We start from the raw sequence: 25,068 nt of genomic DNA, 5'->3' as shown, positions 1-25,068 counted from the left end.
AAGTAATTCCTCGTCACGAAAATGGGTTTACGTGTTGTTGAAAAATAATATACTCTCGATGAAAGCTCGCTTCAACGAATTTAACCCAAGAAACTTTTAACTAATGCAGCACAGTAACCGGTCTGTCGGGGTAACACGATAGGTATTAAAACGTATATAGGGAGTTACTTGAATACTATGAGAATGAAACGGAATCCGTGCTTATGGACAGAATAATATCGCGTCCAACGGTCGATAAAGGGAAAAGGATCTTCATGGAGCACGATCGAACTGCCAGCGGGCCTACCAATTGTACGATCCTCCAGGGCTTTTCCATGCAGCAGCACTTCATCCCCTTTTACTTCTGTAGTACGAATGGAACCAGTTCTACGTGGGGCCGTAAGCGGATTGCGATGGAATTGAAGTTGGCCTCACTCTATGCTTTGAAGACCCTGCGAGAGAAACGCGCCTACAAGCTATATTGCACAGTGCAGGCGTCCTTGCGGACCTTTTAACCCTTTAATTGCTACCCGCCGTATTCATCGTCGACAACTGCAGAAAGGTTCTTCAAAGTAAACCACCTAATCACTGTCGGCAAAGCGACTTCACACGCACTGATTAATCATGAGCAAACGGAGATGGTTACTATCGGCTTTCAAACACATAAATGTCGAATATCTCTCGTATAAAAAATCTCTCTTAGAAAAAATTGATAAATAAAAATGCCTCGTGATAATAATAAGATAAATATTACCTAAATTGTGTAACTAAAATAAAGTTACACTTTGTTAGAGAAAATTTGTAAAATTTTTTTATATTATATTTATACATATAAAAAATTACTTATCTATAATTGAAATCGTATAAGTATATATATTTATATATATAGTATATATATTTCATATTTATTGGTCATCAAATATATTAGCACAAAATATCAAAAAATTATAAAGTACTCTGAACGTGACTTTTTAAGACTTTCTAAAATAATAAATAAAACATAAGGAAAAGAGCTTCACGCAGCTTTCGCAAAAGATTCGACAAGCTTATAAGAACATTTAAGCTATTGGACTTTCCGGCTTGCCACTTCTCTTCTGCTCCGCACATTTCTGACCAACCTTTTGGCGGATACTGGCGACAACGAGAAGGGTTGAACGTAATTAATTGCGATTTCACTCTTTCCTGCACTTAATGCGGTCCTCGGTTCTGCGGTCGTCCTTTCCCTACCTGCATCCAGTTAAATCGCAATTACTCAGAGACGCGGCAGTTAGGTGCGCGAAAGAGGGTTTGTTGAAGGGCGGACAAAGACGAAGCGATGAAAGAAGATTATTTGTTTCGGCTGCACGAAACATGTCATGTTTTTCTAAATGTGATTGAATACTATAATTATTTCTTTATCGTTAGTCTTCTCATATTCGTTGAACCGATAAATTCTTAAGAGAATCATTAAAGTTATAATATGAAATATTTTTCAATAATATTCATATACACACACACAGTTCAAGAAATAAACAAACCACTGTTAAAACGCCCCAACGTCGCAATATCTCGTGTCGCCGCCTTTATTGTAAGAGCAAAAGAGAAGCGAAAAGACAAATTATTCCCTGCTCCTCTTTTGGAACAGTTGCATCCTCGGTATGCCGAATTAATCGCGCAGATACCATCTTGCATCCTCGCGATTCGAAAGTAAGGAATTTCGCTCATTAGTTAGCCGCGTAATTAAAAAGCCTGCGCGTCCGGCCCAAACAGATAACGAAGAAGGAACGGGGCTAGAAGTTCAGCAACCCTTTCTCCCTTTAATTCCCTGCCGTCCCTTCCGTCGCTTCCGCCACCGTATACCGAACGGTTTTCCATCCTCGAGCAATTGCTCGCTCTACGCTTGTCGTCGCGAAGGAAAGACAGAGAAAGAGAGAGACGGAAAGGGAAGAAAGGGAGGAAAAAACGAAAGTACTAAGTGGGGAAAGGATGGGACAGAAAAGGGGCAAGGGGGCGAAAGAAGGGCGGACCTTTTTATAATTGCAAAGCGCTCGCCGCTCGAGCAAAGCGGGGTCTTTTGAAGCGTAAGATCAAGGCGATCGGACGGGAGAATAAATGCGAATAAATCTCACCACCCACGTTGTAAAGGCTGTTTCGTCCATCGGTGAACGATTAAAAAGCGACACATTGTCGAAAAGCGTCAGTATTAGAAACGTCACGTTTAAATATCAGCTCAAAATCAATACGTCCGATAATTTGTACAAATTGTAACGTTTGCATCGTCATAACAAGGATCGAAACGCGTTTTTCGCTATCACCAACGTAATCTAAAGTCATATATCTTCTCTTATATGAGACATTTTTTTTTTATTGATGATATTAATCGGAATATCACATACATAACGTATCTTTGCACTATCTAAATAAACACCGATGAACTAGTTATTTATTTGTATCGATCTATTTCATTACTTCGCACCCCAAGTGTAGAAATATGATTCACTCGACTGAAGGTAACGCTCGTGACGTGGCCGGAAATATTGGTCATTGTTAACCGGCGCTTATTCAGAGAGAGCCGCACTTCGACATCCGGTAGACGGCAGCATCTCTGATGCTAAAATCGTGCTTGCAGCGAGAGCTTTGAAGCTTGCATCGCGTGGCGCCACCCCTGAGAAAAGCTCGGAACTTTTTATTGCTCAGTGCTCATCAACTCAGAGCTTACTAAAAATATTGTAGCTTACTTTTTAAAAATTCAATATAATTTTCATGCGCGATGAATAGACTGAACAAATATATATCATATTGATAATTTTGGATGAGTGTAATAATTTTTTTAAAATTATATGCATATATATAATCTTTTTAATAGAAAGTGTCAATACAACCAAGTCTGTGTTATAAATAATATTAAAAATTAATCAAATTATTATATACAATTATATTCACAATATTATTAATTATTACAATAATCTTCTAGTAAACCATATACGCATATATTTGAATCTGTTTTACTATGTGAATTTACGTAAAATAATGGTAAATAATATTTAGCGTATTATTAAAAAAAAAAGACAATCTTCAACAAATGGAACTTCTTCGTTTTTCGTCTTTTTATATCTTTCTATGTCTTTAATTATATCTCCTTTTAATAAATTCTCTGCTAACAAATGCTATTTGATACTTAATATACATTGGGAAATACAAATGCCCTTAAAGAAAAGATGTTAAACAAATAATTGTAAAATGTATTAATTAAAATTTAAGTGAGATAAAGAGCATTTGTGTCATTGTTGCGAGTATCAAGTAAACAATGGGTCTCGCTTAGCGTACAGTTCTGGAGAAAATATATCTCGAGGTCAACGTCTTTGTCGACGGACGATGACGCTGCGCAGGATATCCGGTCGTGGTTCAAGGCCACGCATCGCATCTTCCCCACAGCTGAGCACCCCTTCTTGCCCCCATTTACCCATTGCTGCTTACAGAGGGCGACACGTGCCTCTGGTTTTCCCGCGATCGATCGCAGAGATTACTTTTCGCCGGATTCTGGTCACACCGCCGCGTTCCTATGACCGTTACGAATCATTTCAAACGTTTTACAACCCGTCGCACGGCGAGCATTCGAAGCCTGTTGCAATAACCATGGGTCCTTATGATCGACGACGTATGAAAATGGCGAAAAATGTGAGGAGAAGCAGGCAGAGGGATAGTGATGTTGCTTCTAATCCTACGTAGACGATACACTATATAGACGGGGGTACTAGAATACGTAAGCATACGTGCGCCAAGAATATTACGAAAGCTGTCTATACTCGTCCACGGTGCCACATTGAAATCATTAAATAGATCTAGAACAGAACGCGTATATTAAGCTGTTTATACCACACTGCATGAATCATTTTCCTCAAATATGGACAGTATCGATTGTCATATTAATTTCAAAACTGTCAGCGTCTCTCACGCGCTTCAATATTTAATTCTAAAAAGATCAAGTAACTGGCACATAGTATTTATGTTAAAGTGCAGTATAATTTGCAACTTCCAGTTGATTGCATTGCTAATGCAATTTTTCCAGTACGTCAACACAGTTTATCTTTACATCAAGCCGTAAAATATTTATATTCCGTCCGTAGAACCGAGATATACATACGGGCACGACGTTTTTTTATGACAATGTTACACGTATATCACATCTGCGATTACATACATACGCACGGAACTTTGCCATCGAGTGGAATCTTTACGACTGATCGTATAATCGTTTCGCTAGCCCAAACGTGCTGATTCGTAAAACAATGCGATGCAAGGTTTCTCGACGAGCAAGAAGAATTGCAGCTCCGGAAGAACAATATACGCCGGCCAATACGCGACAAAAAGCGGGAGAAAAAAGGTACTCCAAAAATCACACTATGAGAGTGCGGTGGAATCGGCGTAGACTGTGCGACTTGATGCGATTAAATTGGGAAGCCATGCCGCCATTATATTCCATTTACACGAGCGAGGCTTTTTAATGAATAATTCAATCGACCTGCTTTTTCGGTAGAGGATCTCATTAGGAATGTACCTCACTTTTTTGCGACGACGCGAGTGTAAAAGCTGATGCAACGTTGCTACTCGCGAGGGACCGCGATTCCTCTCTCACGACCCGTTTTACATTTCGAGGCTATCCGGTATAACGATGTTTTGTAAGAATTATTTTTATAACTCTCCTATATATATGTATACCAGGAGTTACAGGTGTATACGTTGCAATGTTACACGACGGATCGATCGGAGTGCACTATCACAAGTGCGCTTTCATTGTAATTGCGCAGTTACAATCTGTGAGCGTGAGTATAAATAAGAAATAAAGAGCTGGAAAGTTGAAGCAAGTGCGAACAATGCTATTGGATAATATATCTACTCCCAGCGTGTCGCTTCAATTTCTCTAAGGGATAAAAATTTTTCTGTCTATTTTAGGAAAAAAAAATTTAATTTATATTAGTAAGCGATAAATATATAGTGCCAGTATATTTAGAAAGCTGAATAAAAATTTTGATCGCGAAAATTGAGAAATAAAATTTAAAGGAACTTTAAATTTATATATAAGCTAATCATTAACAATTGCAAAATAATAAAGTTATAAAAATACCACTCGTGCAGTAAAATAGAATCTACTAAGGTATCTGCAAAAGTGCATTAATTACAAAAATAATGAATATTTTTTTCAATAAAAAATTCTTTATTAAAAATTAAATTCTTTAATAGTTATTGAATTGATTCTTGCATGAATTTTCACAGTAAAATTCAAATGCTTATTTAACCAAAGTTTATTAAAATGTTATAATATTTTATCAAATTGAAACAAAGACATATATTAAATATAAATATATATAAAAATCTGATCAGCACGATGACATTTACGTGACGGTTTTTAAAAAAGACTCGATGAATCTTGAAAAACGAGACAAATAATACTCACTAATATTCAGTATTCATCGAGCGATGAATTCGAATCGTTATTCGTTATATCGAACATGCGTTAGGATTCAGTCATAAAATGTCGATCGCCGGATCGCGATAACGTTCGTTCTACTTTTTTTCTTTCCTCTCCTCGTTTCGTTACTGCCCGTCCTCCGTTATGCTCGTGGTAACGACAGACACACCGACGCCTAAGGGCCGTTCACGTTTACGAGTACGAACGGAAACGGGAGATATCGGCGGAGAAAATGAATCGGAAAAGTGCGACGGGAGCACCCCTGGCGATCGTCATTGCTTGACCCTTCTCGCAGTCTTTCACCCTCGCGACAGAGGCACACATACACAGACGCACTAGCAGCACACTTACATACACATGCGCAATACATGGATATCTGTATATAGACAGATGGGTGTACGAACGCCAATGGCGGTTAGTGATGGTTCAGCCGTGCCATTTTCCTGCTCTATCTTGCTAGGAGCAGTCAAAGCGAACCCCGATAAGTGCACGATTTCATTCCCATTCTCTGGGGGATAGTTACACGGATTACATTCACTATGGTCCGATAATTTCCGTGGAAAACGAATGGCGGTAACCGTTGACGCTTCTGTGATTCCACGCGACAGTACCACGAGATTCCATAGTTTCGCTCCAATGTAAATGTAACTATAAAAATATATCATGCAATAAGCTAGGATCTAACGCGCTATACAGTTTACATACATTGAAGAAGCCTTTGATTTATCGGGTGTCATAAAAGATGCTTTCGGGCAAACAACTCGACTTGCGAGTTTTACAGAGCTCCGTTACATTGAAATTCGCCGCGAGACGCTCGACAGTCTCCGATGTAAGACGAAATCGATCACTATCTTTCTCAAGCTTCTCGGTGACTTGCCTAATGCGATCTGAAGTTTTCCACTTTGCGATTGCTATATACGACGCCAAAGTTTCGAAATGTATGAACATCTCTATATCGAATCTTCCAACCGGCTCACGACAAAGATACAAGTTAATTTTTGATCAAGGTTCAGTTTTGATTAAACAAAAAAAAAAAAAAAAAACTTAGCATTGTTATAAATTATTATGAATCAGATAAAAATCAGAAATTAATAATTTATTTTATTATTACTAGAAACGTTTTAATAAAAAAAAAACTCGTAATAACTCGTTTCCTAGATTCCAAAATTAAATCTCTAATTAAATTCAAGTTAAATAAAATCTATTCGAAAGTAACTGTGACTGTGGTGTACGGTTTTGTTCGCTTTTTTAGGGTTTAATTCATTCTTTGAAAAATTTTTACTATATTAAATAATACTTTTATTGAAAAAAATATTCAAAGAAGAAAGAGACGCTTCAAGCTTTTAAGAGAATTATTCAAAGAGATTGTCAACAATAAAAATAGATTCTATAAGTATACAGTAGGCAGAGGAAATCTCAAACATATCTGATGAAATTGCGAACGTCAAAATAGATAGACTACACGTATAGATCTCTTCATAATTCTACGGAAAGAAAACATTGCTCCACATTGCGCCTGAGCTCGATGTGTCACGGAATACATTAACACGTGTTGCTGCGCGACAACCGATACACCCCCTCGCTTTTTCTCCACGTTCGCTATTCATCCATTTTTTATCCGGATTCGCGACACCCCGAGGGTCGCAGCTGCATTCCATTTCGAAGAACAATCTCTGCATATTTGAAATCTATCTGTTACTCCGTACGTTGTACGAATGTAGCACGCTCCTACACATACGTATGCGCGACACGCGCGCGTCAGTGTATACGTGCGTGTGGTACGGAAAAGACACATATGCAGAAATTGGCCGGAACTCTACCGGAGGCAGCCGCGCGTCAATATATTATAGAAATTTATAAATTTTCGAGCACGCTCGCTCTCTTCTCGAATGGGTTGGGATGCGGTGGTGTCGGTGGCGGCAGTATTGCTCCTTTAAACCGGCGCGCGAGGGCAGAGCGACGACTATTTCTGCCGTTTTGACTGGTGAAATTTTCAAGAGGCCATCATTGATTTTACCCCCCTCGCGCGTCGAGCGCCGCCCTTATTCCACCCTCCGCGCGTCGCGCGTCCTTCTCGACCCGTACCTCACATCGATCACCCGTACTGTCCACGCAAAATAACGATTAGCTCGAGAGCGCGATGTGTTCCAGAGACGTTCGTCCGATCTTTCGAACCTCTCGCACAGCGAGCAGAGATCCGGACACGCGACATTCGATGTTAGTGAAATTTAACGTGAGCTTTTACCGCAAGCATAAAAATTACTTTGAAGAAAATGAGCCCCAATTGTATATATTTCGTCGTGATTTTTTTATTGATATATATATATTTTTTTTTAATGATTTTATTGATTTTTTTTTTTTTTTTTTTTTTTTTTTTTTTTTTTTTTCCAAAGAGCTAGATGCTCAAATGGATATCAAGTTTTTAGACAAGAATCACTTTTAATTTTTTACTTGCTGGATAGAGAAAAAATCAATTATTGTAACACATGTTCTAAAAATAGTCATAGTCATAATTAGATTATTAATTTAAATCCATTTTACATTATCATAAACATTACATAAAAACACATACATTATATAAAAAACATTAGTCTTAGTTTATAAAAGAGAAAGAGAGAAAGAGATGCGCTTGTATAGTTAAATTATAATTAGAAAAGAATTATATTTTGTAACATGTACTAAATCATAATTCATTGTACCTTTCTAATAAGCTTAATTAAATTGTACGTGTTTTCCTATGTATAAAACTTGACGAAATTTAGAACTACGTTTACTACCCATCCGCCGGAAGATTAGTCTGTCCATAATTCAATGCACCCTGCTGTTGACTTGGGAAAGGGATACATACATACGTGCAAGCGAACGCACTCACGTAGTCGGAAAGGAAAAAGAGTCCGAAGGGCGAGCCGGCGGCCGCGTTAAATATTTAAAATTGTGAGTTATAGTACCGCGTGTATAGGCGTCGCATTATCGGTAAAGACATCGGGTCCCAGGTGCGTCCTATGTGTTTACGAGTCTCCGAACGGCCCAACTTCAGGAGCACGGCAAAGCCCAGCGGGAACTTTGAAGGTTATGTTTTGCCGGATATATCGCGGGTCCGCACCAGGTGCACGCTGACTTCTAAAGCGAAGTATCCTTCGGGTCTTGGCCAACGCTATTTTTTTTGCCCAAGTAAATTAAATTCTTCTTGAACGTTGAACCGCGCTCAACAAAGATGCAAATCAAATTTAAAAAATTTTTATATCGGCGTGTAATTATATCATAATAAATCTTTTCCTGACATGTGATACCAAGCGATCACTAGAGATCGTGGATGATAAGTAGTATGATCGCTTATAGAGTCAGCCTATATCGTTTACGATATAATCTTGGAATATTAAAAATGAATTCATAGGAATTGGGATGCTTCGTTAAACCTTTATAAGTATAACATTAATATTGAATTAGAATTCGACAAAGAAATCGGATCAAGATTTCCCCAATAGCGATCAGATAAAAAATACAGAAAAATAAGATTTCGATGCTCTAGAAAATGATGGACGCGCTGAGTGGATACACACATGACAGAAAATCGTTAATGCGCCGTAAGTACACTTTTTATAACATTGGTTCTTTTTATGGAGTCATTGTTTTTGTACCGAAACGAAAGACACGATTGGCTTGATCGTTAAAATGTAGTTATTTTTTTACGCACGCTATTTATCGATAACCAGGCCCCAAAACAATATCATACTTAAAACAAGAGATATATTTTTTACGAGCTTTGTCTCCGTATAAAGGGTGTATCTCGATAATGTCATAGCTTCTGTCGGTGACAAATTTTTTAGAACGATTAAAAAAAACTGATACCATAATTTCGACGCAGCAATAATTTCTCCACGTCCAGAATAATAGAAGTAAAAAAAATTAGAATCGAAAAAGTACAGAGATATATTCTAACATAAATGATTAACATGCACGAATGGGAAATGGATGACACTTAATTGCACGACTGCATATCACAGACCTATCCATTAATGGCGACAGGCTACGAGTATGTTAGACCACCGATGAGGTTGTTCGCTCTGCTTCTCGCTTTATACCTGTCAGATCGGCTCTGAGTAACGATCAGGCAGAATTTCAGTGCCGCGGTTTACGAAATGGCGTGACCGCGAATGGATCGCGTCAAGAGGGAGAATATAGAAATGTAAATTGCCTCTTATCACTATAATGACGTACCCAGTCACGAAATTATCCAGAACGCTGTGTCAATCGTTCGCGAATACTATCGTAGCGATGGTGGAACGTTAAAACCCAACCTCCTGCAGACTACAACTTAATTAAGAGAACGATAACGTAATATTTATGTGGTAAAACGATGGGAGAAGTTGGATAAAACTTAAGCGTTGGAGAGGTAATCTGTTATACTATCAAAGTGTCCACGAACAATGAAGATAAGTTTATCTCAGCAGCGTGTTGCCAGCGGAAGGACGTCGCACTGTTTTCGGTCGGTTTATTCCACCTCCTACGAACCTCCGAGAAGAAGGTTCTGGAAGGACTAGCAGCAGTCAAGGGACGAGTGATTTATTCGAAGTCGCGTTTCACAACAACCAACCTTAGATTAACCGAATTACTGGATTCCTGGGATGGCGTGGGTCGCCGTGCCACGGACCAACGCTATGGCGGCATTTGTCGGCGACGGAACCGAGTTACAAGGTAGGTTTGTCATTGTGCCCCCAGTGTTTAATTAGAGAGAGAGTATCGACCGGGTGGGAAGGGTCGGGCCCCCGGTTGACGGGGTGAAGGCGACCAGAGGACCGAGCGGGCGAAGGCGGCGGTCGGAGAACACGTCTCTAGATAGGCCCCTCACCTGCAATTACCCAATCGCGTCACGGTAATGGATTACCGATTGGAGAGGAGCGGAGGATTCAGTTCGATTCGATGGGACAGCGACGGGGGATGATACCGGCGATGTCGGGGTACAGAACGAGGGGGAGTGACCACCGTCTCGCCGCCGCGCCGCACTCCAGGGGCAATTTACCTCGCCAATCTATGCCACGTAATTGGGAATTTTATAATATTTTTGGAAGCGAGCCAGTCTCGGAAGCCGGGCACGGGGCATAACGCGGGGAGGATGATGGAAAGAAAGGTAGAGAAAGACGAAGCGGGGTTATATGGTTGGGATACGGCGGAGGGCCGGCAGCCTCGAGGGAAGATGGATATCCTCTTTTTGAGAGCCGCAACGCGCCGGATGAAAAATGCACACGGCTAAAATTCACCGCCCGCAAGAAGGGCGCGAGCGATTTGGAAGCATACCAAATTGTAATCGTCGGAAATCGACGATTAATTTATCACGGAAATGCCTCCTACCCCTATCTCTTAAGCACCGACTCACTCCTCGGCATTTTCAACTATTACCATTCCCATTTTTGCGCGAGTAGAACCATAGCCAACGCTGCGGAACGACTCCACCTCCTTGTTCCTTGAAACGAGAGGATTTGCGGTATAACCGCAGAAAGACGTACGCTATCAATCGGCGAATCGAAAACCTTTCACGAGTACTCTTCCCTTTGTAACCGCATATTGTGCAGTCATATTTCTCACAGGCTCTGCCTCCATCCGTATCGCGTGGAATTAATTTCAAACACTAAAATTTCAAAAACCTCTATCACGCATAGTATATACAAAACAAAATTATCAAACGTTATATATTTCGCCCAATTAATGTCATATCGAAACAAATGAAAAAAAAATCCATCGTAGTCTATATATTCGCCGTATTACCGTTTGCGCGATTTATTACGAGAAAGCACGATTTTACGACGGAAAATCGATGTATAAAAATAAGCGGAACGTTCTATCTTTCGGTACCGTCGTAAAAATACGCCTTCTGATCGCAGTACTCTCGAGAAGTATCTACCGATTTCGAACGCGATAATAACGGGCGGTATACCGTATAGACTGGCGCAGCTGCTAGTAGTACTGCACCTATTTGGTACGGCCGGCGGCGACAGTGCACGCTGTTATACGTGAGACAGGCGCCGCTGCCACTTTATATTCAAAGCGCAGGCGGACGTCTCTGAAAATGCAATCGCAAAATACAATACCGTGCATTACCTATACCCCGGTGCGCCCCGGAAAGAGATATCGTAAAAGATGATGTTATACATTATGCGGCGCGAGGCGCTCCCAACTCGCAACACCCCGCCTCGGCGTGCGGAGGCCCCTAAATCCGCCATTCTTCCCTCCCCGCCCTCTTTCCCGTTCGTTTCACCATTGCGCTACGTCCGTAGCCGCCACCGATACGTTAATAAAATTCGAGGGTTGAAAGGGACGCGCGCGCGCGCGCGAGCGTACGGATATACGTGCTCCTCTCCCAGGATATTGGAGTATCCCCAAGGAAAATCCCCTATTCGACTTTCTCTCACTCGCCGAATACGGGCGAAGATACGTGAAAAATCGTTTTCCCGAAGTCTCCCCGAGCTTTTATTATTTATCGGTCCGCGCGTGATTGTTCGTGTGTATGTGCCGACAGGCGCGAGGATTCAACGCCGTTTTCGTCCGAGTGAGAATCACGCGAAGTAATATTTCTCGCGAGGAACGGGGTAAATTCATCAAAGTCTCGCGTCAGAGCGTCGTGACTCGATATCGAAAATTTTACAGTCTTCTTGTCGTCCAATTCGATTATTAACAGAACGTTGCAGTGTATACATTACCATAGGTGCAATTTATTGAATGCTCATTTATTATTTAGATTATATGATTGTAATGTATAATGCTCTTGCGGACATACGATTGAAATACATGTGTGTGTTTGTTGCAGGCACAGGTTATTATAATGATTCATTCTCTATCATTGATAGAGGAGCAATACGTGAGAATTTTATTTTAATACCGTTGCAAGAGAAACAAAGCGATGACCGGCTCCATTTTGTTTGTGACATCTGTGCCTGTTTGTATGTAGCATTATCTGCTGCGCTGACAACGCAATGATGTTGTAAGAGCCGGTCAGAACGTCATTAGTCTTCACTCTCTGCTGTGGATAAATACATATATCTTACAGTGAGAAGATGCATTCGCGGGGCTACAGTTTATCGATATGGGCATCTAAGTTTCACTACCTTGCGCGGAGTTCGTCGAAACATGGCTGATAAAGGCGGAACTTAAGTGATTAAGCTGCAGGAAAGGAGCGTTCTAGCAGTTTGGTGGTTTGCATTAACGGCCTTGACTCCGCGAAAGTGGAACGTATTTCTCTGGGAATTGCTGTCTACGTCGCCCATTGAGTAAGAAATAAAGCTGCGGCTATGGCCGGGTATTCCCATGTCTCGCGTTCAATTACACGCCGTTCACTCCATTAACATTTCCGCGCATTTAGTTTAATCATTTCCCGCGTCCCAAGTATTCTTTCTTGTCATCTTTTTCTTCCATCGTCTCGCAAATACGAACGATGTCAATTTCACGCATTTAATCAGTCAACGTGAAGCAAAACAAATGTAATGATACAAAAAGCTTTATATGTATACATGTATTACAGGTTTGTTGTAAAGTCTTTCTTTTCACAATAAAAAGCTTGAATCTTTTTGTAAAAAGGCTAAATTTATAAATATAGTCTGTTACATATTATCCGTTATTAAGTTCTCTATGTATGTATATATATATATATATATATATTTTGTATGTGAAATATTATGCAAATTATTATGTAAATTATTACTATATAAATAATATATCTATTTTTACTTCAAAGATAGAAATCATAGCGCTAATAGAATTTGTTCCTTTTTTAAAAATGAGGACAACATTTAAATCGAGCGCTTCTTATTGGGACGAACAAACGGTAAATTAAAAGAAGACACGGGACGCGTCCGAGATGCGTCGAAGAGAATGTTTCGCGGCTTTTCCTTATCAGAATGTGAGAATCGCGCGGGTGGCCCTGGATAAGCTCGGCGTGCAATGAGATAGAATGTAGATCGCGGCACGTACAGCGTTAGTAGGAAGACGAGCAAAAGAGGACGACGCCAGGGTTTGCGAGAGAAAGGATACGGTATAATATATGTGGAAGAAGGAAGAAGGGTCTCAACCGTAGAGAGGACGGTAGGAAGGGCCAACGGCGAAGTGCAGTTAGGGGGCGATCAGGATACAGAAAGGTCTGCGGCACCCGCGGCTACTCTTCTCTGTCTGGGCTTCATCCGGGGAAGCTTTGCATGGAAATGCCGCCGCTGAATAACCCACCGCTGCTAACTTCAGCACAATAGTCGTCACATTATGTTGCGTCAGAAAGCACCGACGGCGCAGAGAGCCCTGCTTGGCTTTAGGAGTCGCTGATATAACGGTCCCGTCCTCCGACCTCCCCCCCCCCTTCTCTTCCTGTCTTCCTCTCTGTCCTTCTTTGGTCTTTCAGTACCTTTCCCTTTTCATATATCTGCTTGCTATCTATCCATGGGTATTGCGGTTTTGTATATGCTAGACACGTGGACGCGAATGACAGCGGTATGGCGAGGGGGCAATGAAGAATGCTTATTCTCGTCCAAGTTAAACGCATAGTTTCTTTCGCATACATAATTACACATATTACATTTATGTGTACTTTATAGTTTATGTAACAAACTGAAAAATTAATATTGAATTTAAATATATCGCGCGCGATCGTAAATGTTTTGTATACAAATATTTGCAAAATTGTCTGCAAATAATGCTTGAGCGAGAGTTTGCTCCGTAATATCTTTTGAAAACGGAAGTCTAGCGGCAATATTATGCGACCAAACGTGCGTGCAGCTGACGATGGTTCCTCGACGCGAAGTACTTTTCGCAGTAAGACAAACGAATTAGCGGCAATTTCGCGGAGAACCCTTCGAGCGAACGTGTCACGTACAGTTGAGAAGAAGGGAGGAAGGAGGAGGGGAAATTGTCTAGGAATAACAGCGATTACTCACGGAGAATGTGCGATTTGATACAAGAGCCGCTTCTCCGCTACCCCTCATCCGATACTTCGACTTAACCGCCGCGGGCGCATGGGGCTCGGAGAGTTAATTGCGAAGCTTTGTCTGAGTCGCGATGATACATGCAAGGATGTCTTGCCTTGCCATGAAGGATGTTCTCGAGGATCGATAATACCGTTTCAAGACAAAACTGTCGCATCTATTGACGTGTATATAAATAGGTCAATCGCGCGTATACCAATACTTAAATTTTATATGCTCATCGATAATTTTATCGAGGTAACTTTAACTCTCCTTCACATAAAAGATTCATCAATATATTGTAAAAATGCATCTAATATATAACAACGTTATTATAATTAGTTATACTCAAAAGATTGTATATCATATGCGACGAAAGAACATATGTAAAAAATATTGTATTATATTCAAAGGTATGCCATCTTTAATCATGATGTTCCGAGTGCAGGCTGTTTGCAAATAATGCATTCTTTTGTGTAACTATATTTGAATCGGAAATAGCGATATAATGCAGAAAAAAGGAACAAGATTTTAGTGTAATAAAAATAATTATGATAAAAAATACACAACGATTTTATACCCTACGTACGTCAAGTGTGTCGCAACACTTTTTCTTTCCGGCATGAGGCGTGCTAGATACGATAGGAAACTTAACATCCTTGAACATGCAAAGTGATGCAAAAACGTCCGGCTAAAGAATATGATACGAGCTCGTGACGGTGTGTGTAAAGAACAGCAAATGCAACGCGCCCATCCGGGGCCTCTTCGTGGCAGAAGGCAGGACCCATTCGTGACTTTTGTAAGTTAATCAGTACTCTTTTGCAAGAGTTACAGCCTCGCTGCCGCGTACTTCAGCGTAGGAGTCTGGATCTTAGCGAGCTTGCACAATGGGGCATAACTTTGCACAGGACACGTACAGCGAGCAACAACTAACAACTAAGATGTTTCGCGGAGTCGGCAGAGCCAACCTTCCGCCCCTCTTACGAGAGAGTGAAGAGAGAGAAGGAGAGTGCGAGCGGTAAGGTCGAGAAGACCTCTCTGAGCGTGCATATGTATCCATTATGCAAATTTCGTAGCCATTATAATAAGCGAAGCCCTCGGCATACCTTAGAGGCTGGCGTCGACAACTGCCAACATTACCGCAACATGGCGACGCAGTCCAAGAGGACAAATTCAATTAGGACTCGGACGATAAGTTCGGAGTTTAGTTAATCGGTTGAATCGTTTCGGCTATTACAGCTACTCTAAATCGACGTCATTTCGTAGATGGATTTAGAAAACGAAATCTTGCGCAATTTGAAAATAAATCGTATGCAAATTATCTTTTACATTGTTGCATTTCGTTATTTCCTTCGTTATATATTGTATTTCATTATAAGCAACTATTTGCATCCGCAATTATTTGTTGGTTATCGAGAGACGCGCACGAGTTTCCGCAAACTATGCGAAAAGTTTCCGAGATTTTCCGCGAGGAAATGTCGAGGTGAATCGCCGGTGACCACGACCTCCACTCTGTACTACAGTATCCCAAACTCCAACACCTAAGCTCTCCGTGTCCAAGATTAATCACCCTTGGTCGGGTCTTCCGTCGGATCTCTACCCATTCGTTCCTCCTTCCGCGACCGCTCGTCCACTTTTGGAAGGGCGGGCCACCTTATATACGGAGGTTCTCATTACTTAAGGCACGGCATTAGCATATCGATTTCCTGCGGGAACAGTTTCAGAAATTCGCCTGGTCCCTGTGCTCTTTCGTATTACGGTATAATGAGAGACGTCATCCGCATAATTTTAAACCGTATGATTCACATTCAAAGTAGCCGCTTTAATCATTCTTCTCCGTACTAATTGAAATATCAAGTATTCATTCACATGTAATACGGTTACAATACAATCCGTCACGTAAAAAATACTTTACAATATATAACAAAAAATTTTAATTTTTTGTGTATTGTATCTGCACACAATTATATATTCTAAAAATTTCGAAGTAAATAACCAGAGTGATTTTTAACATTATATATATATATATATATACAATTATAATATTATAATTATTTAATATGCATGCATATATTGTATATTGAATAATCGTAAAGGAGATATATCTTTGCTAGCGGATTTGAGAATGTAAGAATTAATGAACAAATAGTGCAAATTTTAAATGCGATTACTAGATAAAGATCATAACTCATGATTGGCCCATGAATATTTTTGAAGCCTCAGAACTTATACAAATCCTGGTAGGACAGTTTTCCATCGGCGTGTTACGAGTTTGCGCTGCTAGCACCCAACTCGTGTAAAGCTCTGTGAAAGCCATTATCGCCTGCCTCTCTCTTCTCTCCCCCGACGTTCATCGTTCTCTTTCTCTGCGGGTGTACCACTATTTCGGTCCAGCGGGTTAAAGAACTTGATGGTCGGAGAACAAGGGGACGAATCGAATCGTGAGGGCCGCTGGGTGAGGGGGGACGAGCTATATAGCGACAAATACTGTGTTCTGACCGGCTTCCTATCCGCCTACTCCCAATAAAAAGAAACAAAAACCCATTGTTGGCCATTCTGTGGGTGGCGGGCTGGCTGGGTGATCCATCAGGGCTCGGACGGGAAAGGCTTGGGGGTAACAGTGGGTGGAACACACTGAAGCCTGCCTGCCCTGCCTGACTGGATGGGGGTGAGTAATTAACCAGACCTTCCCACACCACATACAGTCTGACTGTTTGCACTGGAAACCTTATGTATCGTTGAATAACGGCCAAATCGTTACTATCAACTCGACACTGTATGTATTAGATGAATGCTAGAAAACGTTGTTCGGCTTCCTTGAGCGCATGAGAATTTTCGATGCGTTGCTTGATTAAACAGATTTTCTCTGCGGTTAAAAGTTCACGGAAAAAGTCTAGCGAGAAACAAGCATTTATTTTCATACATTTCTAACTAATAATGTTCTTTAATTAAAATATATTGAAAATTTTTATAATTAAAAAATACTTTTAATAAAAAATCAGCGATAATAATCTCTCGTATTCTTCGCTGTATTGTAACGCGAATTATATATGCCACTCCCATGCTGCACGTACTATTTTATTTTTGAAATGTTAATTGATGTAAATCATGGCGCGCCATCATACGCAAATAGATGGATACAGCAGTTGATACGCGGAATCGACTGCAACAATGGTAAACGCGAATTCGATCCTTCATCACGGACACTAATGTCAAATTACTACCATGCAGCGTCGTTAATCATGGGTAGGAGGCGGTGCGCGGCCGCTCAGTGCTCCACCGTCGAGTTATCTGTATTGCGCACCAGCCATTAAATTCAATTTACATATAAATTCGAATTATTCTATCGAAACGCTGGTCGCACAATCGTAATTGCAAGACATAATCGTAACGATCGCGCCATTCTCATGTTCGACACCAGCTAACAGAGCGTCCGGCAACTTTGCGGTTCGCCATTCAAGCGGGCGTAAAAATTAATATTGATACTCATAAACGATGATATTTGTTGTGCGTTATCCCCGCGGCACTCTTCGCCATTTTCGCAATCATCAATTTCCGATGGAATTTTAAGCACGACCACCGGCATCCACGATGAAATCCAATGATGAAAAATGTTTTCGCCGATCGTATTTTAAACAACTATTCGCAGTATAACGATATATGATTCATATCAATTAAATGAAAGTTAAACAAAAATTAAATGAAGATTTACATTATCGATAAAGTATCGATGTAACTATTATTATAATGACCTAATCATTATAATCTCGGTATGTTTGTCGAATAATCATTATGGAAATAATTTATAATGATATTAAGATTAGATTTTTTTATATATATGATAAAGAATATTTCTATATTCGTATCTTCAGAAGATACATAGTATAATCTAACTGTTAGCAACAGTTTTCAATTAGCCGATTGAGGCTGCACCAAGAGCCTCTTCGGCATCTGAGATCTTGTTTCGCGAAGATGAGCGAAAGCAAGGACATCCATTATCTCATAGCCGCGCCGTTCGCCACTATCAGCATGGAAGATGAGGCCGCTGTTGAGGGGGCCAGGGAGTCGTGTCGTGAAAACGGAAGAAGGAAGGAGAGGAAGGGGAGAGGGAGCATCGGCGGGATAAACGGGAAGGCCAAGAAATGAAGAGCACTCCTCTCTACTCTACGAGGTGTGAAGGTTGCGGAGGCGTGAAGTAGGTAGGTTGAGCTAGGTTCCCACAGTCGCGGAACACCGAGACGCGAGGAGGCGGCGGCGGCGGCGGGGTTGGCTGGCGATGGCAAACGCGCGTCGAGGGTGAAGATAGGTGGTGGTGGTGATGGATTGTCCTCCGCGTGTAAATATTTCACACTACACTCATCACAATTTTCGTTCCGGCTCGGCGTTTCGCAGAGTCATAACTTCGCGTCTACTCCTACTTCGGGTCGGACACTCACTCCTACTTTCCGCTCGTCGTCTCGTACCTCTTTCAGCGAACACTTAGCTTGGGCGTAGAGTGCACTTGCTTTAACCATCTCGTTCGTTTCGTATTCGGTGCCCATTCGTGGAAGTTTTTCTTCGCGCGGGGGGTCGTTTCAATGTGTGTACGCTAGCGGACACAACGTTGCTTCCTACGTCAAATCTTGGCAATCGATGCGAACATCTGCTGTGTGTGTGTGTGTAGCGTCATTCAACTCTTATAATTTTGCAAAAGTTTTCAACGTTATTTATAATTATCCCAGCGTTAGCGTTCTCACAGTGTTAAGCGTTTCTATTTAACGAGACTAGTTTAATAAGATTCATTTTCTGAAATCACTTTAATCAACTATAGTACCTATGAGTTTTACGACGGCAAAGTAATTTTTCGAGCCAACGGGTTTAGTCTAACTGGTAGGGTAGCGCCGATACGACGGAACGACACCATCCTCGAAGTATTAAGTCCGCGTCTTGTCGCAACGTGGCTACGTTCCAAGCCGTCTTCTTTCACCGCTTCTCTTCCTGCTCGCTCCTTAAACCTTCCTCTTCTTCTTTAATCCATCAATGGCACGATGAAAGGCATACGAAGAAATCTAATACCAAAATGGATTTAGCCAGCGTTATAGGATACCCAGGCTCTGGAGAGATAAGTACGTTGAATCGCGTTGCAATCCGGCTAAATCCATCATCCTCGTAGCTGTCGCTCTCTCCCGACGATGCATCGAAATGCAGTTTAAAATGTAACACGGGCGAATGCTCTAACGCGTGCGATAACGAACGAAAATGCCGGAGAGCCGGAACGCGGAAGTGCCGACGACTGCGCGTAATTATACACGGCAGACTCGGAATTGCGTTTCCATCGAGTTTTCCCAACTTCCGGTACGGGAGTTGACCGATATTTCGTGCCACGATGCGCATCGGGCTGTCGCATATTCCAACGATGCGTTGCACGTTGATAACGCTCGGCATCGGCTTCTTTAAATATCACGATTAACTGCGCGCTTCGTTAAATTGTATAAATAAAGCTGGGACGAAATCGGATATTTTTCGAATATCACTCATAGTGACGTATGAAATTTATCGCACACCATCAGTACTATTTTTCGATACATACGTTATCACATTTGACTCGTCGCGAGATAACATTTTAAATTGCAAATACACATGTGCAGGAAAAAAGGAAAATAATAGAAAAAGATAGAGAGATAGAAGAAAATCGATATAAATATAAAAGCGAGAAGATCAGTTCCTATGAAATTGCGCCGATCATCGGATGGCCAGTCATCATCGCGTCTAAAATTTCGATTTGTTATATTTGAGAATTGAACCTTTCCTGCTTCTCTTATATACATTCGAATATTTGAGGAAGAGAGGAAGAACAAGTAGAATCGGTACATTAGAAAGGGGAAACTTTTCGACAGCGGAGATTGCGTATAAACCAAAACGAAAAGCAGAGTGCCTTTGATACGCCATCGCAAAGCCGCCTTTCGCGAACTACGTACAGGCATTCTATTTACATTTATATCCACCTTCCGGTTTGGATGGGGTTTCAAGGATGTCACGGTATTCCGGAATGAAGAGGGACGAGGATGTATCCGTAGGGCCGAACACACGGAGATATATCCAGACACTGAAATTTTCGCTTCGATGCTTTCAACAATAACGCATCGTACATCTTCCAAGGAACGACGAGCAATATTTCAAGCAACTGCAGGTTACGTACATACATACACGCGCGCATATATATTTGCATATAGATTTGAGACGTACGCATGCGGGGACGAGAGAAAGCCGGCTTCGTGTTGGCATTTGAAACACCTTCCTAAACGCAATCTATTCGCGTGCGTGCATGCGATAATGACGATACGTAGATTCTCGTGAAATTTGCCGTGCGTCCATATCATCGGCGAGCGAGGATGATAATAATAATGGTGTTTGTGTGAAATAGGTGTCATACGAAATTTGTGCCGTCGAATTATTTGTACGTGTCAAGAGGATGCAAAATTTTCGCAGACAATTTATCTCATTCAGTCCTGTCGCGAAGACACGTGCAACGTTGCGAAATGCCATTTTCGAGAACTCTGTCGTTTCGTTAAGCCACCGCAGTACGCTAGTGTCTTTAATTGTCTAACCGCACACATCCACGTACGGTTAAAGCGGGGAAAAGCGTACGAGGAGCATACGAGCACGTAGATACATGTAACCGCGAGGACGGAAACGTTCAAGATAAGTGATCTGTTAATTCCCTGTCGATACCGGGAGGAAAGCACAATGACGAGCGCCCGCACGTTTCACGAAAACACAAACCTGATCGTAAACCCGATAGACGATTTTAGTGCCCCGGCCGATTTCTCGGCGAAGAGACGATCGCGGCAAAGGGAACGCTGGAAGGGATTATTGGAGATTACTTCTGAACTTTGTCCGATTGTCAATACGCGTTCCCGTTTTACGGTTACGCCGCGATAACCCTTAATAAATGTCTCTTGGCCAAAAAACCTGCGGGAGGAAAGAAACACGAACGAACAACGGGATCAGCGCCGAGATATATTGCGCGCCACGTAAATCCTCAATAAACCGTTACCGAGCCTGGCAATAAAACGAAACAGCGCCGTCACGTCGCGACATTGACGCAACGATAATTGTCGCGACGTTCTCTGATCCGCAATAGTCAGACGTGTCGTACTAAACCGTTATACCTGCGATAATGATCCTACCTGGAGGTGTCGGCGGTTATGCGCCAGAAAATGCCAGCTCCCTTTAAATGTGGCATTAGACCGAACTTTCACGTAAGGAAGTTTGCGTAAAAGTTACTTCCCGGTAGGAGTATGCGTTGTAAGACTTGCACGTATTAATAATAGCTAACTGTTACTACGACCGGGCTGGGCCCGCGCGCGGTATTAAGAAATGATTCCGCGTTCCTGTAATACAATTAACGCGATCGAGAAAATTAATATACATGACCGTTTAAAATAATCAAATTTCCTGAAACATTTTTTTTATCTCGTGCAACAGACGCGATACCGTAAAAGTAACAGCGTGCGATGCAATGCGCGTTGAAGAATGTAAACTTCAAATGCCGGGAAACAAAAAAAAAATATTGCAGCCAAATTATTAAAATCCCTCTCTCTCTCTCTCTCTCTCTTTCTCTCTTTCGACGACGCGTTCCGCGATACCGATACAAACTGTGCGTGCTTGGAAGCAACAATAAGGGTGAGCATTATCGCGAGCGCGGAAAACGGCGGAACCGGTAAATTTATATCGCCGGCAAATGCAAAAAGGTTTTATTAGCTTTTTACGCGCGGATAGATTATGTCTTGCGCCACCTCTCGTCGTTAATCTTTGGAGTTTCGTGAGGATAGCGAGCAGACAAGCAGGGGTGAGCCTGCAGTGTACGTCGGCACGCGACGTGCCCGCCTATCTGGCCCATGTTTCAGTCGGCGTGTTTCTTTCTTTTTTAGTTTCGTCTCGAGTGGAAAAAAAAAAGAGAGAAGAGTGCGTTACGATAAAGCTCCTAAATAATTGCGGCCGACCTCTCGACTCTGAACGGCTAATACGGTTGTCCGCCGATGCCAAATTGCAAGCTTCGGATGATCGTTGTTGAGTCCGAAGATGGCGAGTCGCGAGAAGAACGCGTGCGATGCCGCTTCTTTTTTCTTCGCGATCCTCGAAGAGCGTCGGTTTTTATACCATTTCCTTCATAATCCAAGCAGCGCACTCCATATATGACTGAAGAATAACTTACATAAGCTAACGGTTAAATTGCCATCTTCTAAGAACTTGTGAGTCGCCGAGCTTTGTTTGCGGCCGAGCTTTGCAAGATACGCTAGTTAAGTAAAAAGTTTAATGCCGTGATAGAAGTCAAGTCGTTTCGACCGACGGAACGAAAGCACCCGGAAGAGACGCAATTGCGACCGAAGGGCAGGTTAAGTGCTTTTAACGACAAAAAAGCAAGACAGCCATCCAGCGTAAAAGCCGCGATGTTATCGGCGGAGGTTGCGCAGCGAGAAGGTAGAAAGGTTGAGCATGAATATGCAACTAGCCTTAGTCGTTAAACGCCTCCGTTACTCACGTTGCACCTCGATAAGTCCACCCGCATTCGCCATTGTGCTCTCTACCTAAGCACCCCACTGGATGTTGGATAAAAAAAAATATATATATTTAACCCATATATATTGTATCAATACCATGAAATTATTTCGTGTGACAAAAAGTTTATGAAATTAATACGCAACCTCCTGATAAAGTGATTAAATCTTGTATCATCAATCGACTGAGGAAACTGTTGGGTTGAAAAGTTTAATTTGGCGTAAGAAATATGTATGTAAAAAACATAGTTTCTCTTTTTAAAATATTTATCGTCGTAATTATCGTCCACGGTGCGAAACGGATACGTATCGAATCTATCTCGGTAGAATTTCGATTGACATTTTTGTCGATACGGGAGAACGTTAATTAAACCGCTTCGCGTCGCATCGAAATTCCATGAAATTTGAACGATGCCCCGTTCGAGCAACCGGAGTGTGCTAATCGCACAGCACATCGGCGCGTACTGGAGCTACACGCTGCGGCATCTGCGCATACATCAGGCTCGGCTTGACACGACTCTCGCGAATCGCGGTGCTCGATTTTCGGCAGGAATTTGTAAATATTGCGTATATGCGCGAATGGTGCGCGCCGTCAACACGGTTTCGCATAAACACGGCTACGTCATCCGCATGGCTCGGCGAGCCCGTTTGTTCCCATTAACGATTGAAGTTGGCCCGATCGCGACAGATGGGTACGACGTGACCGTACACCAGCAGCGGCATTCCGCGAAATCCATGAAATATTTAACCGCATTATTGATTCCCTCCGTATGGTCCACGAGAGTGCTCCTCGTCGTAAATTCATTAGCCACGAAGTTCGCTGTTGGCTCGAACACGCGAGCCCGACCCACGTGTTCCCCGACAATTATCGAATTTCTGCGATATATCTTTGCGCGCCCCGGTACGTGCGCGTCGTTCGGAGAAAAGTATTCTCGTCGGAATTGTCGAGCTATTTGTAACAATCTCGAGTAACGTGAAAAGCGATAACTAATTCAAACGAGAATCTCAACGTTACTAGAATATAACGATCGTTCTTGCTTTTCTCGGAGACCATTAATTTCTTTATAGCGTATTTAGCGTAAGTTGGACATAACGATTGCTTCGCGTTAAGCGTGTCACGCCGTTCTTGTCAGAATTTTTTTTCGCTTTTCGCAATCGTCAATTTATATATCGCGCTTTGGAAAGAGAGACACGCGAAAAACTGCCGTTCGTTTCTTCTCCCCTGATTTCGTAGTAATCAATGGACCCAAGCCAGAAGAACCCGAGGAAGCAAATAAAGGGGGATGCGTGGAGGAAAGAAATCGGGGGAGAGTAGGAAAGAGAAGGATGTGTGTGTATGTGTGTGTGTATAGGTGGAAGTAGGGAACCTCGTTCTCTCGCAGGACACACATAAAATATCAGCCGGAAGATTACCATCGTCCTGCTCTTCCCCATGCCGGTTTCCCCGCATCCGCTTTCTGCCGCGGCAGTTTTTACCGAGAATATATGCACCAACCGGCGCTTTGTTATTTTCTCCCTTTTTTTTCACCGGTCTTCTCTTGCCTCCTCGTACACCCCGGGCGCGACCAACGATCCTTTTCCCACCTACCCTTAACCCCTCGCTCCTCCCATCCGATTCCATCTATTCCTGTACGGTTTTACTTCCGGTCACGAGCGGCAGTGCTTGTAACTTACGTATAACGGTGTGGAATTATCAATGAGCTCGCGGCCACGAGCTTATCGCCGCGCTCGCGCGCAATCAACGCTACATCACCTGACTTTGTTACCGTATTGTACTGGCCGCCCGTTAATTTTTTTGCCATTCCAAGAAAGAGAATGTCGCTACACGTCACACGTACGCTCGAGCAGAGCGTAATTTATTGCGTAGCGTGTTTCCTATCGTCGTATCTGTTAGCTTCGGAACGAATGCAACATGCGCCGTGGCACATTTGTTCGTCTACAAAACTACACATGTATATACAGTTGAAGAACGGCGAAGAATCATATTCGGAAAGTCGAAAAGCACCCTGTGCTCCGAATCTGTCAAAAAATTTACGCTCGTTTACAATACATTCTATATTTCGCGAAAATTCTATGCACTCGAGAAATACCATATTTCCAGTACGTTTCATGGAAGTTATGAATGAAAAGATATATATTCCTTTTCTAATAAATCACTTTC

The 25,068-nt window shown here is 42.0% G+C and overlaps 1 protein-coding gene across 6 annotated transcripts in view; it reads right to left on the bottom strand.

The window, feature by feature from the left end:
* Positions 1 to 25,068, bottom strand: part of Bru3 (bruno 3) — a 384,657-nt gene that overhangs the window by 312,700 nt on the left and 46,889 nt on the right. The window lies entirely within an intron of this gene.

The sequence above is a fragment of the Polyergus mexicanus genome, unplaced genomic scaffold, assembly GCF_030449975.1.
Source record: "Polyergus mexicanus isolate NDT 795.1 unplaced genomic scaffold, iyPolMexi1.0 SCAF_3, whole genome shotgun sequence".
NCBI lineage: Eukaryota > Metazoa > Arthropoda > Insecta > Hymenoptera > Formicidae > Polyergus > Polyergus mexicanus.
The sequence above is the reverse complement of the archived record's forward strand: the minus strand, read 5'-3'. Positions and strand labels throughout refer to the sequence as shown.